Source organism: Balaenoptera acutorostrata, chromosome 5 (assembly GCF_949987535.1).
Source record: "Balaenoptera acutorostrata chromosome 5, mBalAcu1.1, whole genome shotgun sequence".
NCBI lineage: Eukaryota > Metazoa > Chordata > Mammalia > Artiodactyla > Balaenopteridae > Balaenoptera > Balaenoptera acutorostrata.
The window spans coordinates 47,449,163-47,465,344 of record NC_080068.1 but is presented as its reverse complement, the minus strand read 5'-3'; positions in this window follow the sequence as shown (position 1 = coordinate 47,465,344).

Here is a 16,182-nt window from a genome sequence, read left to right as displayed (position 1 = left end):
ATCATTTTTCTTTCTTGAGGTCTATTTTGAGAAATTTGCTATCGCAGATCATTAAACTTTATAGCAGGAAGAGACACTTGCAATGATTTCATTACTTGCCTTATTTTATCAATAAGAAAACTGAGGCATGGAGAAGTTAAGACACTTTCTGAATGCCAAAACTTAATCCTTGCGATTGCTTATGCTCAGTCCTGAGCCCTGTCCTCTATGTAATGTTGCCTCACTAGATTTTTGAAAGATGAAAAGTTTTATAACAACAGGATAAAGGACTTTGGAAGTTTCCAAACAGCATCAGGTTAACTTTTCACAGACCCTTCAGTGATTTGTCCAGCAGAAAAAGACTGAAAAGGGTGGTAAGCATATGTTGTAACTATGGTTTGAACGTTTAATCAAACTCTAATGGTTTTCATAGAGATTGGTTATAAAAATTCACTTCCTTACGTTGAATCTTAGTTTATACTTTAACTTTTTTGATATCCGTTATATCAGTTGACACTCTCTCCCTCCAAAAAACAAAAACAAAACAAAACAAAAACTGTCAGATATCTTGGATAAGTATTGTTTCCCATTTGATGGGTAAAGAATTTCAAAGGAAGCAACTCTGTCAATATTAGCATTGTGACCTTAGCCAGGACATTAGCCGGGAAGGATCCTGCTCTCAGATTGTGGATACCAGGGCATGCTTCTTCCTCAAGAGAGGGTAACTCTAACCTCTGGATGTGACTCTGTGATATCCCAGGTATAATTTTATTAGCAAAGGAGACTGCAAGTGACAGGTGCTGATAAGTGTGAATCAGCACTGCTGAACCAGCCACGACTGCCAAGCCGTGGTGTGGTCCAGCTTGGTTTTCCCATGCACTTTCAGGTGATGGAGGTGTCATGCTTTAACATGTCCAGTTAGGCTACTAATGGCAATCTACCTTCTTAAATGAGACATTGACGCCCAGAGGGGCAAGGACTCCCAGACACTGAGAGAATAGAACTATTTGGGGAAGTTGTGATAATGACATGGAATGACATTAAGAACTGTTTCCCCTGAAAGATGCAGGCAGATGATTTTTCTAAGGTGGTGTGCAAAATACATGCCTGTGATTGTGTGTGGAAAGAGAGAATGGCTACAGAGGGAGCAATGCTATGAAATTGGATTTTATACTTGCTGTATACTTCAAAACATGTTTCAGCACAAAGAGCACTTCAACTTACAGTCCAAACTTCTCACACTGGTGTTCGAGGTACCCCTACAATTTTGCCTACCTACCTTGCCACTTTGTCACTTGTTCCTTTCACATCCCACCTGCTCCAGTCACACAGGCTGCTCCCTGCACTTACAACCTGCTGATTCAGCAAAATTCAAATAAACAAACATTTGTTCAATGTCCACCATATGCTTGGAATTTCACTAGAAGCTAAAGAAGAAAGGAGGAGGAGAAGTCATTGCTTCTGTCCTTAAATATTGGAAATCTAGTGGGAAAGACAAGCAAATACATGAATGAATCTGATATGAAATAGAATTAGCAGTAGGGAAGGCAAAGTGTGGAAAGGTAAATTGGAGTTATATGAGGACATTAAAGGGTTGTTTTAATTGTGTGCATGTGTGTGTATGTGTCTGTTTAAAACAATGGGAGTCCCTAAAAGGTTTTGAACAGGGAGTAAATGATTAGGACATGGATGGGCATTATGAAGGACAAAATGGAGAGACAGATATTAAAATTAGGGAAGCCACACTTTAAGTAAGTTGTAATAGTTCATGTGGGTTATGATAAGGGCCTAAAAGGTAATCACTGGAAGTAGAAGTGAGATGGAAGGGGTGGTGGATTCCAATAACACTGCAAGAAGAATGCCACTATATTACATGGGTAAGCATGGAAGACATGGTTTGCATCCTGTTTCGGCCATTCATTAACTTTGTCACCTTAAACGAATCAATAAATGACATAGGCATCATTATCCTTATTAATAAAGTAAAATTATCTTGACATCCATATGAGAAGTGTGTTTTTAGTTCAATGAAATAATCCTTGAAAATGCCTGGCACAGAATAAGCACTCAATATTAACAATCAGTTATCAATGTTAACTGATATTATGATTGTGGATGAGTTTTAAGAAAGATGGCTGAAGAATTTGACCAGAATATTCTCCCCCAACAGTTTTTTGTTTACTTTAAAGTATTTCTTTCCACTTTCCTCTTGGCCTTGATGGAATCTGCTCAGCTCTGTTGCATTTCCACCATGACTTCCTAGAATAGTCCTGTGCATAGTGATCTTTCCTGTGTCTGAGTTCCTAAAATATTGATTACCTGTACTTGTCATTAGTTACTTACTATATACCCCATTTTGCTGTTAAATATTTTGCTCCCTTTCTTATTTCAGTTAATTTATAAATTCCTTCAGGGTTGGTGCTATTTCTTTTTTCTTTTCTTTTTAATATTTATTTATTTATTTGGCTGCGCCAGGTCTTCAGGTGCGGCATGTGAGATCTAGTTCCCTGACCAGGGATCGAACCTGGGCCCCCTGCATTGGGAGCGCAGAGTCTTAACCGCTGGACCATGAGGGAAGTCCCGGTGCTATTTCTTATATTTGTATCCTTCATTGCACCTGCATCAGCTTACACATTTTGATCATTATAAAAATTGGTTTATTGATTAATATTGACTAATATGTCAATTCCTACCAGAATTCAAATAAATTGTAATGCAGATTAACCAGAGAAAGCAGTTTCACCTCAGGCTCGTTTCTTAATTCTAGAATCCACTTTTAGATCCTCTGCTCCAGGTCTTTAAAAGGACAGTAAAATAAGTTAAAAATATTTCTGCACAGAGTGGTGATAAAGACGGCACCAGTGGAAAAGCAGAAGAGCTCCAACCTGGGGCTTAGCAGGTATGAGGGCTCCAGCTAGCCGAGGGACAAAGCAGAAAGCAGTTGAGTCTAAGGACCGTTCTATAATAACCCACAATGAGTATGTAAATTTGATTCTACTTTGTAAGACAAAGGTACCCTTTTCAATAGTAGTTAATTTTCATTCCATAACTTACTGTATTCTAAGAGGCTTAAAATTAATTTGTCTGTAATGGGAGGCAGTCTCACTTTAAGCAGTCTCTAATTTCTTTGGAAAATGGCAGATGCTAAGATGCTTCTATATGTAGCAGAAGTAGAGAAAAATTAAAGATTGGCTGAACTAATTTCCTCTCAATCTATCGAGTTGGTTTATTTGGCCTTGTACTAGTAGAACTACATATGTAATTTTACAAACCAACATATGGAATATGTTGAGAGTATGAATGTGTATGTGGGCTACAAGAGCATCAGAGGAGTTTTGCTTTGAAATATGCACTTTGATATAAGTTGATACCATATAAGTAGAATGTCTTGAAATTATATTTCAGATATCTGCTTTTAATAACTTGATGAAATTTTCACAGAAGATCTAAGCAGCATGCTTAGCAAGTTATCAATGAGTTTTGTTGTTGTTGTTCAATGTCGTATCTTTCTTCTATTTCATTTAGTATCTGTATTTTAAAACTCACCTGTAACTGTATAAGGAAAGATATCACATAAAAGGAATTCCATGTAGAATTGAACTGGCATGGCTCCTGAGATCATATTGAAATATCTTTCCATCTATCTATCCACTCTTCTGTCAGGCTCCCCAAATGTACTGATTTCCTATTCTGTGGGAAGTGCTGTTAGTACTCTGATGCGACAAGATAGGTATTCAAAGAAAATATGACTGACTTATTCCTGTTCAGTTTGGGTTGCAAATGCTAAAAATCCACAGAACAATCAAAATGGTGGTAGGCCAAAAAAAGAAAGGAAAAGCAGTTGATGACCAATGTTAATCTGGCAAATTTTAAGTATATTTTTTATAAAAACACTCAAGTGCTTTGTAACACCATAACACAGTCTCATTTCAGTTGTGTCATTGCATCATCTGAGATTATATAAATATATATATAATGTATATATCATTATATGTTTAGTATATTTATTTGTACTGCATGTGTGTATATAAATATACACACATATTTCATATGCCATATATTTCATATGCCATATCTATGGCATCGACTATCTCATAATAAGTGTTATGTGTAACTTCCAAGAAACATGATTTAAAGAAGAAATTGCTTGCCTGCCACGTCTTCTCTTTCTCCCTTCTTACAAGCTAGAATTTGGACTAGATCCAACCTTATCCAGTGCAGAGAAGAATATTCTAGGAAATGGAAGAGTCACGAGCTCTGTAGAGAAGGAACTTCCCCACTAGCCTGGAAATGCACACCAGACCTTTAACCAAGAAAGAAATAAAATTCTGTTTTGTTCAAGCCATTGAAATATAGGACCTTTTGTTATAGCTACTTAAAATATACCCAAAGTAATATGTTTGCCATCTTGACTTTTTTATTTGTGCACATTCTTCTCTTTTCAGTCCTGTTTTCTCAAAGCTTTTTTCATATGCAACAACATATTTTTTTAAAAGCATTCAAAATCATCCCTAATTGGTAAGGAAACAAGAGAGGTAAATTTACAGGTTAGTTTTTACTATCATTGGAAACATGACATATATCATTGGAAAAACATTGCAAAGTTACTATTTTCAAAGTTTATTTTCAGATGCAAATCTCATCATTTCTTCTTAACCTTTATTAATCAGTGATGATGCAAAAGATAATAGTAGTGGTGGGCTTGTTGAGGTAGGACTTAATTTAACAGGAGAGGAAAAGGAGAAGATGGCCATTGAAATATAGCTAGCTGTTCTGTCTCTACTAGTGAACTCAGGAAGGCTTTTGTAGCAGACAGATTTTGGTCTGAGAAAAACCATTTGGATGACATTTTAGAATTAAGTCAATAATGCTTCCTCTATTGTTTTGGGGGAGAATATAATTGATAATCTTTTGATTAGGATAATGAATGATACCTCTTTCATATTCCTTGATAGGCTTACAACTTGCTGGGAGTAAGTTGGCAGATTTGCATAGAAACCAAGTAGCCTTCTAGGAGTATGAGTATGATAACGCAGACCTTTTCACTTTAAGGACCAAAATGATTAGGATGTCTCTAATGAACCTAGATGGCCCAGTCTGAGAGGAAGATCTTCAGATCTTCCCTGAGCTCTTTTATCTCTACGTTATGCTTTTGTTTTTAAGATGTGTTCGTTTTATTGATTTTTAAAAATTCATGTTGACATATTTGGCCATAATTTTCTTCTGCTTCGTGGCATATTTTTCTTTCTTTCTTTTTTAAATTGAAGTATAGTTGATTTACAATATTGTATTAGTTTCAGGTATACAGCAAGGTGATTCAGGGGTGTGTGTGTATGTGTATCACATCTTCTTTATCCATTCATCTTTTGATGGACACTTAGGTTGCTTCCATGTCTTGGCTGTTGTAAATAGTGCTGCTATGAACATTTGGGGTGCATATGTCTTTTCGAATTAGAGTTTTTGTCTTTTCCAGATATATATATCATGACATATTTTTTGTAGTGAGAGTTCTTCATCTGTCACTTATCCTGTTCTTGTGTCTCTTTTGTCTTTTAATTGTTAAAATATTTGGGCTGAGATATTTATATACTTCAATGCAGTTAAAATTGAGGATATCCTCTATTTAGCAGAATTTCCTCTGATCTTATTAAGAGCCTCAATACCTGTAGATAGTATTTCCCAACTAAAAATATTATAGTCTACAGAGGAGTCAGTTGAGTGTCAAGAAATTTTAATTTTATTAATCATAAAATGCAATTTTAGAGAAATTTTCAGGCAATTTTATTAAAAGATTAAAAATAATACAATATTGAAAAAAATACATTCTTCAGAGAAGTGCCAGTGACACAGTGTTAGAGCCAGATACAGCTAAGAAACTAGCTAAAGAATGTGAATATGAACCAAGAATAATTATCTTTCTTTTTTTACCACCTTCTTCCATTTCCCCCACCCCCAATCCCTACCTCTGGCAACCACCAATCTCTTCTCTGTTTCTATGAATTCAGTTTTTTAGATTTCACATATAAGTGAGATCATACAGTTTCTGTATGTATTTCTCTGACTTATTTTACTTACCATAATACCGTCAAGGCCCATCCATGTTGTAGCAAAGGGAGGGATTGCCCGTTTACTTTTGAATTTTCAGATAATATATAAAGAGACATTTTTATTTTGCTTCAATGTACAGATATGTTATTTTTATATTTTTAGCACAAATTTTATTTTTGAAAAGAGCTGTTAATAGAAATATTTCATTGGGACAGCCAACATAATAAAACCACATTGTAAGTTACTATACATATTTTGAAGAAATTAAATAATTTTAACTACTTTTAGTGCCCTATTTCATTCTCAAAAATATCCTGGTTTGGGATTCTTATATGGTTATCTTCCCTGGAAAGTATGTTTGTGAGAGACTTGGAGTCAGCACAGCACCCGAGCCTAGAGAGTGACAGAGGAGGGCTGGTTTCAGGCAAATTGTAAGACTGATTTAGGAGCCCCTTCTGAGCCCCTCACCCTAATATAATGAGTGTACTATATACCTACCTGGGTGCAAATTAAAAGTACTCTGTCAATAAAAAGGTGTAATGTTGAGAGTCCAGGCCTCCTGTGGTGAGGAACAGACATAGTTGAATAGAAGCCTAAGAATAAAGAGCATACTTTTCTTCCTCCCCACACTGGCCCCCAGCCCCAGCAGGCTGCACTAAGACACTGTCACCAGGTTCCCATCTCTCTATCATTGCAGCAGTAGCCTTTCCTCATGGGCTGAATTCTTTGTTCTTTAGATCTTCATGTAGAGAAAGCTGCTGGGACTGACCCCTGTCCTTTCTGGATCACATGTGACACATGTCCAGATACGTCAGCACTACCATGGGTGGAGTTTATCTTCAGAGAGACCCCTCCCCCATCATGCATGAAAGGAAATGGTGCTTAATAACTGGATAAAACATTTGACATAGATCTTAAAGATTAGTCCAAGAAATCTTGGAAAATAAGGCCATTATTATCATACTGCTTTTTAAAACTTTTGTTTATATTCCATATATTTCCCAAAGTGAAACATTACCACTGCTACTGTCACGTGGTCGTTAGTTCATTTTGGGTTTTCTGAGATCTAGATTCAGTAGAGTTTGATGTGCCTAAAATTTTACAAGACATTTGAAAGATTGTTCACATCTTCCAGAAAAGCCAGCACGGAGCAAGTGAACGGGGCCTTCTTCCTAAGATGTGTGTCTAAGTAGGATGCCGGCCCATGTTTGTTTCATGTGAGTGATGTCCTGCTTCCCAAAGACTTTATTTCACTTCTTGCTCTCATTTGCTAGGAAGCAGTGAAATGGGGAAGCTTTTCATACAAACGCAGAAGCAAGGAGATGTGATATTATTATTTATTTGTTCATTATAAGGACACTTAGCAGGGTAGAATGTTTGAAGAAGAAAAAAAATGTCATCTTTAGTAAGAGGATCTCAAACTAGGCCTTTTTCCTTATTTTGTAGGTACTATTAAAAAAATCTGAAATGTCATAACCCTGTAATTCTTGAGAAGCTAGTTTCCATTATTTTTTCCCTAGTAATTTACACATATCTCTTCTTTATACCCACTTTGAAATCAATTAGCAGATACTACTTAATGTCTCCTTCTTCAGTTAACTCATTTGTAACAGATTTTTCTATGTAGAATATGGTTTCATGCTTTCTGTACGCAGCTCTGGCAAGCCCCTTTCCAACTAGTTATGCGACATTTCACTCTTCTTAATAGAGAGAGTGTGATGGGAGAATATTCACAGCCAAAGTTTAAGCAATTAAGGGAACATTGATTTCCATATGTAACCACTGAAAAACTGGATGTTTACACCAAGTGTCAGAATTTTGTCTGAGCACGGTAGAGATGGCTTAACTTTGGGCCTATCTTCATTTCCTTATTTACCTTTAAAAGAGAGAGAGAAGTGTGTTTGCTAGGGCTGCCACACCAAAGTACCACTGAGTGGGTAGCTTAAGCAAGGGAAATTTATTTTCTCTGGAGCTAGAAGTCTGAAATTAAGGTGTCTTAATAAGTTTAGGTTTCTTCTAAGGTCTCTCTTCATGGCTTGCAGATAGCCATCTTCTCCCTGTATATTCACGCGGCCTTCCCTCTATATGTGTCTGTGTTCTAATCTCATTTTCTCATAAGGATTAGGGCTCAATCATATTGATTAGGGCCAATTTTAATGACCTAATTTTAACTTAATTACCTCTTTAAAGAGCCTGTGTCTAAATAGAGTCTTATCCTGAGGTACTATCGGTTAGAACTTCAACATATGAATTGCGTGGGGCCAGGGGGGTTGCATAATTCAGCCCATAATAGGAACCATGCCTATTACTTTTATATTTCAATAACAGTACTTTAAAAAATGACATTGTTTCTCCTTCTTGCACTTTAAAAGTAATGGAACATGTCTACGATCGTAGGACATCTACATAGGTAAGTATAAATCTTGTTGGCATTTTAATTTTCTCACTGGAAATCTTGTTTCCATGTGCAAGCACTAAAGGTTCTGGGAGATTTTTTTCATTATTGCTCTCCTTATGAAAGCAGCTGTTCAATGAACACGGCATATTTTGTTACCTCATCAAGAAGCAGAGGAAGATTATGTTGTGATCAGGTTTTGTATGGCTATAGTCAATGCTTTTCTGATTGTCTGAGCCCCAGTGATTGATTTAATAGGTCTACTCCAGGGCAGTTACTCATCCCTGGTATTTGTCCAACTCAAAGCTCCACGTTATTTATGTAAACGATGCTTTATATGCCTTCCATGAAGATAAATCCAAGTTGACAGAACTGTTTAAGAGATGAGTGTGCCTCCCAATTGGGATTACAGTCACAGAATTTATCTTTAACTTTTATGTTACTTCACTGGCAAATTGGGAGCTTTGGAGGATAAGAGGATAAGATATGACTGGGAGAATCTATTTTCTGCCCTGAAGGTAGTATTTTGACATTCCAGGAGACTGTGCATCTAGGAAGATTTTGGAACACAAATAAAGAAAAACAGGCTTAGGAACAGATGACTTATCTTTGAAAAATGAAAACACCTCTAAACCACGGGAGAAATCTTAAACCAGAGTCATTTAGATATACTCGGCACTTGGAAAATGTTCTCTGTTTAATGAGTGATACATTTTTAGCTTTGGCTAGGGATTTTTTCTTTTACATGGTAGAACATGAGCCTCATGTGTTCTTTACATATGTGTTTGTTGGAAGATCAAAGGGGTACATGTGATTTCTGGTTTGAAAATGATGGAGTGAGGTCTATGAATTCTTTTATAAGAAATCCTCCAAAAGCCAAAAAAGAAAGAAGAGAAAAATTAATGCAAACTTGACCTCTGATGGGACTGGGAAATATATGAAACCTCCAAACAATCATAGCAAAGTAAGAAAAAAAGGAGCTGCCAAGAGCAATAAAGGCCAACTGGGACAGATGAATATGTAAAGAGAGGACATGTATAGTGACAGAGCTCAGCAAAAGCTCTACACAAATCTCTCAAAAAAGTATGCTACAGTGAAATATAAAATAATACATATTTTATTTACAACATTGGGAATAGGGAACATCTCTGGATACTTGGAAGTCAGAGTCAACTGAGGAATCACCTGAACAATCCATATTTGCAGAAAGTAACCTCTGGTTGTGGGAAAAAGGAGGAGAGACACTTTATATCGTTAACAGTGCTGCAGTGTGTCAGCAGGGAAGATATAATAGCTAAAATCACTCAGGCGCACAGGCAATTCTGTCATTAGCAGAATTGCTGGGAGCCTGCAACACAGTCTTATCCACTCTGCCACCCAAACCTTCTTCAAATGGCTGATGGGGAGGTTGCTCATTTAAAAGATGAGAGATCATAACAGGAACAAGCAGAGGCTTTAAACAAAGCTATTAGGGGGGAAAAAAAGAGGTAAAGAAATAGGAAAAGCAAATATCTGATGATGAACAGTCACCAAGAAAAATATAGCACGGAGGAGATAAAAATTATAACCACATATGTCATCAAGAATTCCTAAAAACCCTTAATGAGACAATTATAACTGAAACAGAAATGGCCACAGTAGAGCAGAAGAGTTCAGGAAAGATGCCCCTCTAGATACACTCCTTACTCTTCTCTACCCTGATCTGTTCCCCAGGAGGCTGACCTCTAAACTATTCTAAAGGTTTTCTAGCTTCTAGTTGGCCTTGGCCAACTGAGAGTACTAGCAGAAGAATGGAGGGGGAGAAGAGGTCAAGTTATTCCCTTGGGTCCCCCTCTGGGGTCATGCTGGGCTGGCAACATCCCTTGACTAAGGAAGGGGAGGCTTTTTTTTTTTTTTTTTTATTGAAGGGTGTTACTTTTTATTCCTTCTGGTTTACAAAAAGAAAGCTCAAGGTGCTGCTGGAGGCCACAGTTCAAATCACCTCTGCAATCTGCCTTAACCCTGAGTGTCCTGTTCCCAGGGGCCCTGCCCAGGAAGGCAGCAGCTCCCCTGCATCTGCATCTGGGCAGCTGAACTTCGTGTGGAGCAGTGCTGTGGCCGCGGGGCCCAGGCTGGGCGTGAGCCACAGAAGCAGCATTAGAAAATGCCAATGGGGGCTTCCCTGGTGGCACAGTGGTTGAGAATCTGCCTGCCAATGCAGGGAATACAGGTTCGAGCCCTGGTCTGGGAAGATCCCACATGCCGCGGAGCAACTAGGCCTGTGAGCCACAATTACTGAGCCTGCGCGTCCCAACACAGCCATAAATAAATAAATAAAATTAAAAAAAAAAAAAGAAAATGGCAATGCACACGAGATTGCAGTCCTAGTTATGGACCTGTCATGGGGCCCCATTCTCCACCATGGAAATACCAAGAAAAGCAGAGGTTCAGGAAGGAGAGGCTTTTAAACGGCTCTCTCTTTGGATTCTAGTTACCACTGCCTCCCTTTGCCCCTTCAGACCTACAGTCAGTAACAGTGGCCCCCAAGGGGGTACTGCACTAACCCTTGTGAGTTCCCTACATCTGCTTTCACCTTTGTATACAATCCCTTTATTAATTCTCTTCAGTTTGAGTGTGCCGTCTGTTTTCTGCAAAGATCCTAACTAAGATGATGAAACTGGCAAAACCCAGGAATGAAGTAGAAGGAAGAAAATTAAATACTATAGACATGAGCCAGATTGGAAGAAGCACAAAGGAAGATAGGTTCTTCTGAAAACACAGGCACAATTAAGGGTAGGAATTAGAAAAGATGTAATATGAGATCAGAATAAATATAGTTTAAAAAGGCAAGAGAGAAAAGAATAGATATGGAAGCCAGGCAAATCAGTGTCATGGTCAAAGAGAACCAAAATAATGTAACCAAACACAAATTTAAAGATATAACCCAAGATAACTTACCAACAATAAAAGACTTGAATCTATAGATGGGATACATATGCCATATCCAAGAGAAAAAGTGAGACAATGATCAACACCAAATCCATCCTAGAAAAGTTTCATAGTTTCAATATATATTGACATGTAGTCTGCATCCAGATAAAAAGATCAAGAGACTTAAAGGGGAAAAAAATGCAGGATAACCTCAGACTTCTCTATATCAATACTCAAAACTGTGGAACAATCAATGCCAATTAAGGCTTGAAAAAAGAGTGACTCAAGAATCTTTATAACTAGACCAACTGCAGTTCAACATCGAAGCAACAATTTTGAACATATAAGAATTCAAGGAATATAGTTTTTCGAGTTCTTTTTAACTTCAGCCTTCCTTTGATGAATGGAGAAACTACAACAAAAGGACTGATGATGAGAATTGAATCCGTTGTCCCTGGAACTAAGATCATAATGTGAGAATTATGGTAAAGATTAGAATGTAAATATTAAAATTTGGACAATATAGAAATTATATATCCAACAAAAGTGAGGAGATGAGAGGGAAAGCAGTAAGAGGTGGAATAAATATGCTGATCTCTTTGTATCATAAGATGGATAGCAATATTATTTAAAGCTGATAAAGTAATGGAAATATAAGGATATGTAGAGATATAAAGATGGATTGATTTTGGTGGTGTCAGGGAACAGATGACACACTCAAAAGGGTGACTGAAGACAGAGAAAGACAAATATCATATGATATCCCTTACACGTGGAACCTAAAACAATTGTACAAATGAACTTACTTACAAAACAGAAACAGACTCGCAGACTTTGAAAACAAACTTATGGTTACCAAAGGGAGGGAGGGATAAATTAGGAATTTGGGGTTAACGTATACACACTATTATATATAAAACAGATAATCAACAAGGACCTACTGTATAGCACAGGGAACTCTACTCAATGTTCTGTAATAACCTATATGGGAGAAGAATCTGAGAAAGAATGGATATATGTATATGTTTAACTGATTCACTTTGCTGTACACCTGAAACTAACACAACACTGTAAATCAACTATACTCCAAAATAAAGTTAAAATTTAAAAAAAATGGGGGTGACTGAAGAGAGTTAAATGAGGGTCTGATTATAAAAGCCTGAGAAGAACAAAAGAGATGAACAAGGGATGATGTAGCAACATCAGGAAACCATTACCATTCCTGGGACAGAAGGGACAAGGGGAGGAAGGTACTACCAGAATATGAAGAAAGAAGCACTCATGGGAGATTATCTGCTGGACAAGAGCTGTTGCCATAGGTAGAGGAAATAAATCAACCCTCCAAATTGTGGCTGGGGAAGAAGAGCTGGGGGGTAGATATCCTGTTCTCTTTTTCTCTTTCTACTTGGTCGCATTGACCCATCCCAGCTGGGAACTAAAGGGCAAAGGAATCCAGTTAAGGTGATCAATAGGGGTCAGCCTTCCACGGTATAGAGCAGTATATCTTAGCCACACTAAGTCACACCCTTACACTATACTCCCCTTTCCCTCTGCTGATCCTCAGCTAGTTGAGTGCTTTACCTGAAGATGACCCAAACCTTTATGCCCATAGGATCTAAGTCATTAAGTTACCGCAGTTTGGGGACAGTACTTTTAAGCAAGAGAGTACTAAGATGTGTCTCAGTGAAACTCCTAGGTTCTAGACATAGTCTTCTTTGCCTGAGTATGTGACAACAACCCAATTTTCCTTCTGGAAAGTAGCATCAATCATCCTGTTCAAAATGGTTTGCTGGGGGGCTTCCCTGGTGGCGCAGTGGTTGAGAGTCTGCCTGCCAATGCAGGGGACACGGGTTCGAGCCTTGGTCTGGGAAGATCCCACATGCCGCGGAGCAGCTGGGCCCGTGAGCCTCAACTACTGAGCCTGCGCGTCTGGAGCCTGTGCTCCGCAACAGGAGAGGCCGCGATAGTGAGAGGCCCGCGCACCGCGATGAAGAGTAGCCCCCACTTGCCGCAAATAGAGAAAGCCCTCGCACAGAAATGAAGACCCAACACAGCCAAAAATAAATAAATAAATAAATAATTTAAAAAATTAAAAAAAAAAAAAAAAAGGTTTGCTGGTTTAGAAGCATGAGGAACCCAAAACGGCCAGGGATAGTCACAGGTTCCAATTTAATACACCTGGTATAAATATTCCTCTCTAGAACACTAGCACCACTAAACCCACTGAGTCAAGACATCAGGGTTGGCAAGCAGAAATTGCTTAAGTGGGTTATTAGGCACAGTATGAGAGGGCTCACTACCACCCCACCTCCTGGCTCCCAAATCTGTCCTTGCTGACAGTTGGAGACATAACACTATACACTGACTCCTGGTTTAAGGCATATAGAAAGTTTCCCAAATTCTCAAGGTTGAATACCACTGAGCTTTCAGTTCAGTTATTGTTGTTTTATAGCAGCCATTTCTAGAAGATGAGGCATAGCATAAGACCAGTGATTCCACAGGCATGAGCCCATTGCTACATTTCCTTTGTTGTAAAATGGGTTCCTTGTTTGTGTAGCTTTATGTGGTAATGAATAAGGCTTTCTTTAAGTTCACAAATAATGGTATTGGCAGAAGTGCTGTAGACTAGAACAGAAATTCATATCCAGAATAAGCTTATATTTCTATAAAGGCAAATTGCTATACCCTCCATGAGAGAAGGGATACAATGTGATCAACTTGCTACACTTGGCACTTGGCAGTGGTGGTAGTCATATCAGCTTCGGTGATAGGTATATGTAATATGTTTTCTAGTTCTAAAAAATTAGAAAATTTAGGAATATCCTAAATATTAGAATTTTGAAAATAAATTCAGCTGTCTTTCATTGTAATGAATTTCCAGTCATTGAAGTTGTTCAGGTAAATGCTAATGGATGCGATATTAGAGATTCACACCTTCAACTGAAGATTGTATCTTTTCCTTTGAGGCTCTTACCATTTACCAAGTTATACCTCACTAGACTCATTCATTTTTGTAAATGCTTGTGGACTCCATTCCTGCATTATGTGTCAAAGTCCCTTTCATTTGCTCTGCCTTTACAAATGTTGTACTATCCCATTTTATCCGTCACTATCTTTGCTTTGCTAACCTCTTCATATCTTTAAATCTCAGCCCCAGTGTCACTTCTTCCTGGAAGCCTTCTCTGTTTTTTTGGTTGTTTGTTTGTTTGTTTGTTTTTGTTACACGTCTTGTTTGTTTTTGTTACAAGTCTATCTCCCTACTAAGTCATGAATTCCTTAAAATACTGTATATCCTGAGTATATCTATCACTCTGTACAGTGCTTGACACAGTGGATGGATGGATGGATGGATTCATTAGTTGATTAAGATTTGTATCATTCTAGCCTAATCAGAGACAAGACGTATAGCAGCATTTCTGCAAAAGGAGGCAAGGCATGTAGAAAGAAAGTGGTCAATGTTAAGGCATATTAATTTTGGTCCAGGAAGTAAAGTAGCTGTAGGACAATAACAAAGTAACAAAAGGACAAGTTACAATTTTTAGATTGAAAAGCTGTAGAAACATTACTTGAAAGGAGAGAAAATATATGTGCTTGTGAACAAATAATTTCCCCTTATTTTCTATGGTCAATTCAACTCAAATAATCTTCGATTATAACAATTTTGCATGAAGAGTCAATTTTACTTATGATGTAAAGGACCAGAACAGTCTAGAGAGAAAATTCTATTTTATTGATATATTTCTAAAATATTCTATTCAATAGCACTTTACTTCTTTTACAATGTGAAAGGCATCTGCATTCCATATTGGAAATATATGGGCCCAGTTTCTGTGTGACCAAATAAATCACTACTATGTTCTAGTTTGATAACTTTGCCCCTGTGTAATCCTATGGATGTGAAAGTATATATGGGAAGCATCAAGATAATTGTTTTGTGAAGGGAAACCAGTGTTCTCTCATGCCCTTTAGCCTTTAAAAAATATAAAAAGAAGGAAAAAACCTTATTAATGCATGCTTGGAAAACAACTGCAGTCATTTTTCTGGCTGAAGATTAAATTATTGTACATTATAGTGTGCATGTCTGTGATAAGTAGATTACTATAGATCATTCCAAGAGAAGGTGGAGGGAAGATTGCACTAACATTAGCTTCTCTGGTATTTGCAGGCTGTAAATTTCTTTAAACGATAGATGTAAAGATGGAAGACAGATGGATAGAGGAAAAGACAGACTCAGATACTGGATGAGTTAGTACTGCAGCCCGCGCTCCAGCGCTGTCTTATTACCACAAGGCTAGCAAGCATCAAAGTCCCCCACATCCCCCCGCTCCCTCCCCCTGAAATGTACCGATTTATATGAAAATTAAGATTACAAATTAAAGCTTGGCTATCCTGGAGTTTTCCAGTTCATCAGCCATCCAATAAAAATGATGTCAAGCCTGTATGCATAATTCCCAGAAGATTACTTTGTCCTTACAGCTAAGCCCTGTCCCTGATATGAAAGATCTCTATCCACTTTTATTGAAATAAAGAACTAACATTCATAATCCCAATATTGAGGTATAATCTTCATTATCTCCTGACCCTCTTGAGGTTCCCCCAATCTATATTACTTCAGATTTGTTTATTTATAATCCTTATGTATTTACCTTTACTGAGATAGGATTAAAAACTGAAAAAAAAAAAAGCTCCAAAAAATCCTTATGATCTCATGATTGAGTTTCAGTTCACCAACAATCAACTAATGTGTTAGACTGAGTTTGTTTTTTTTTTTTTAAGTGGCTCTTATAGTTGTCTAGTCTAAGCTTGAAAAGGCATTAATTGGTCCCCTGAGTGTCCCTGTTTCATTAAAT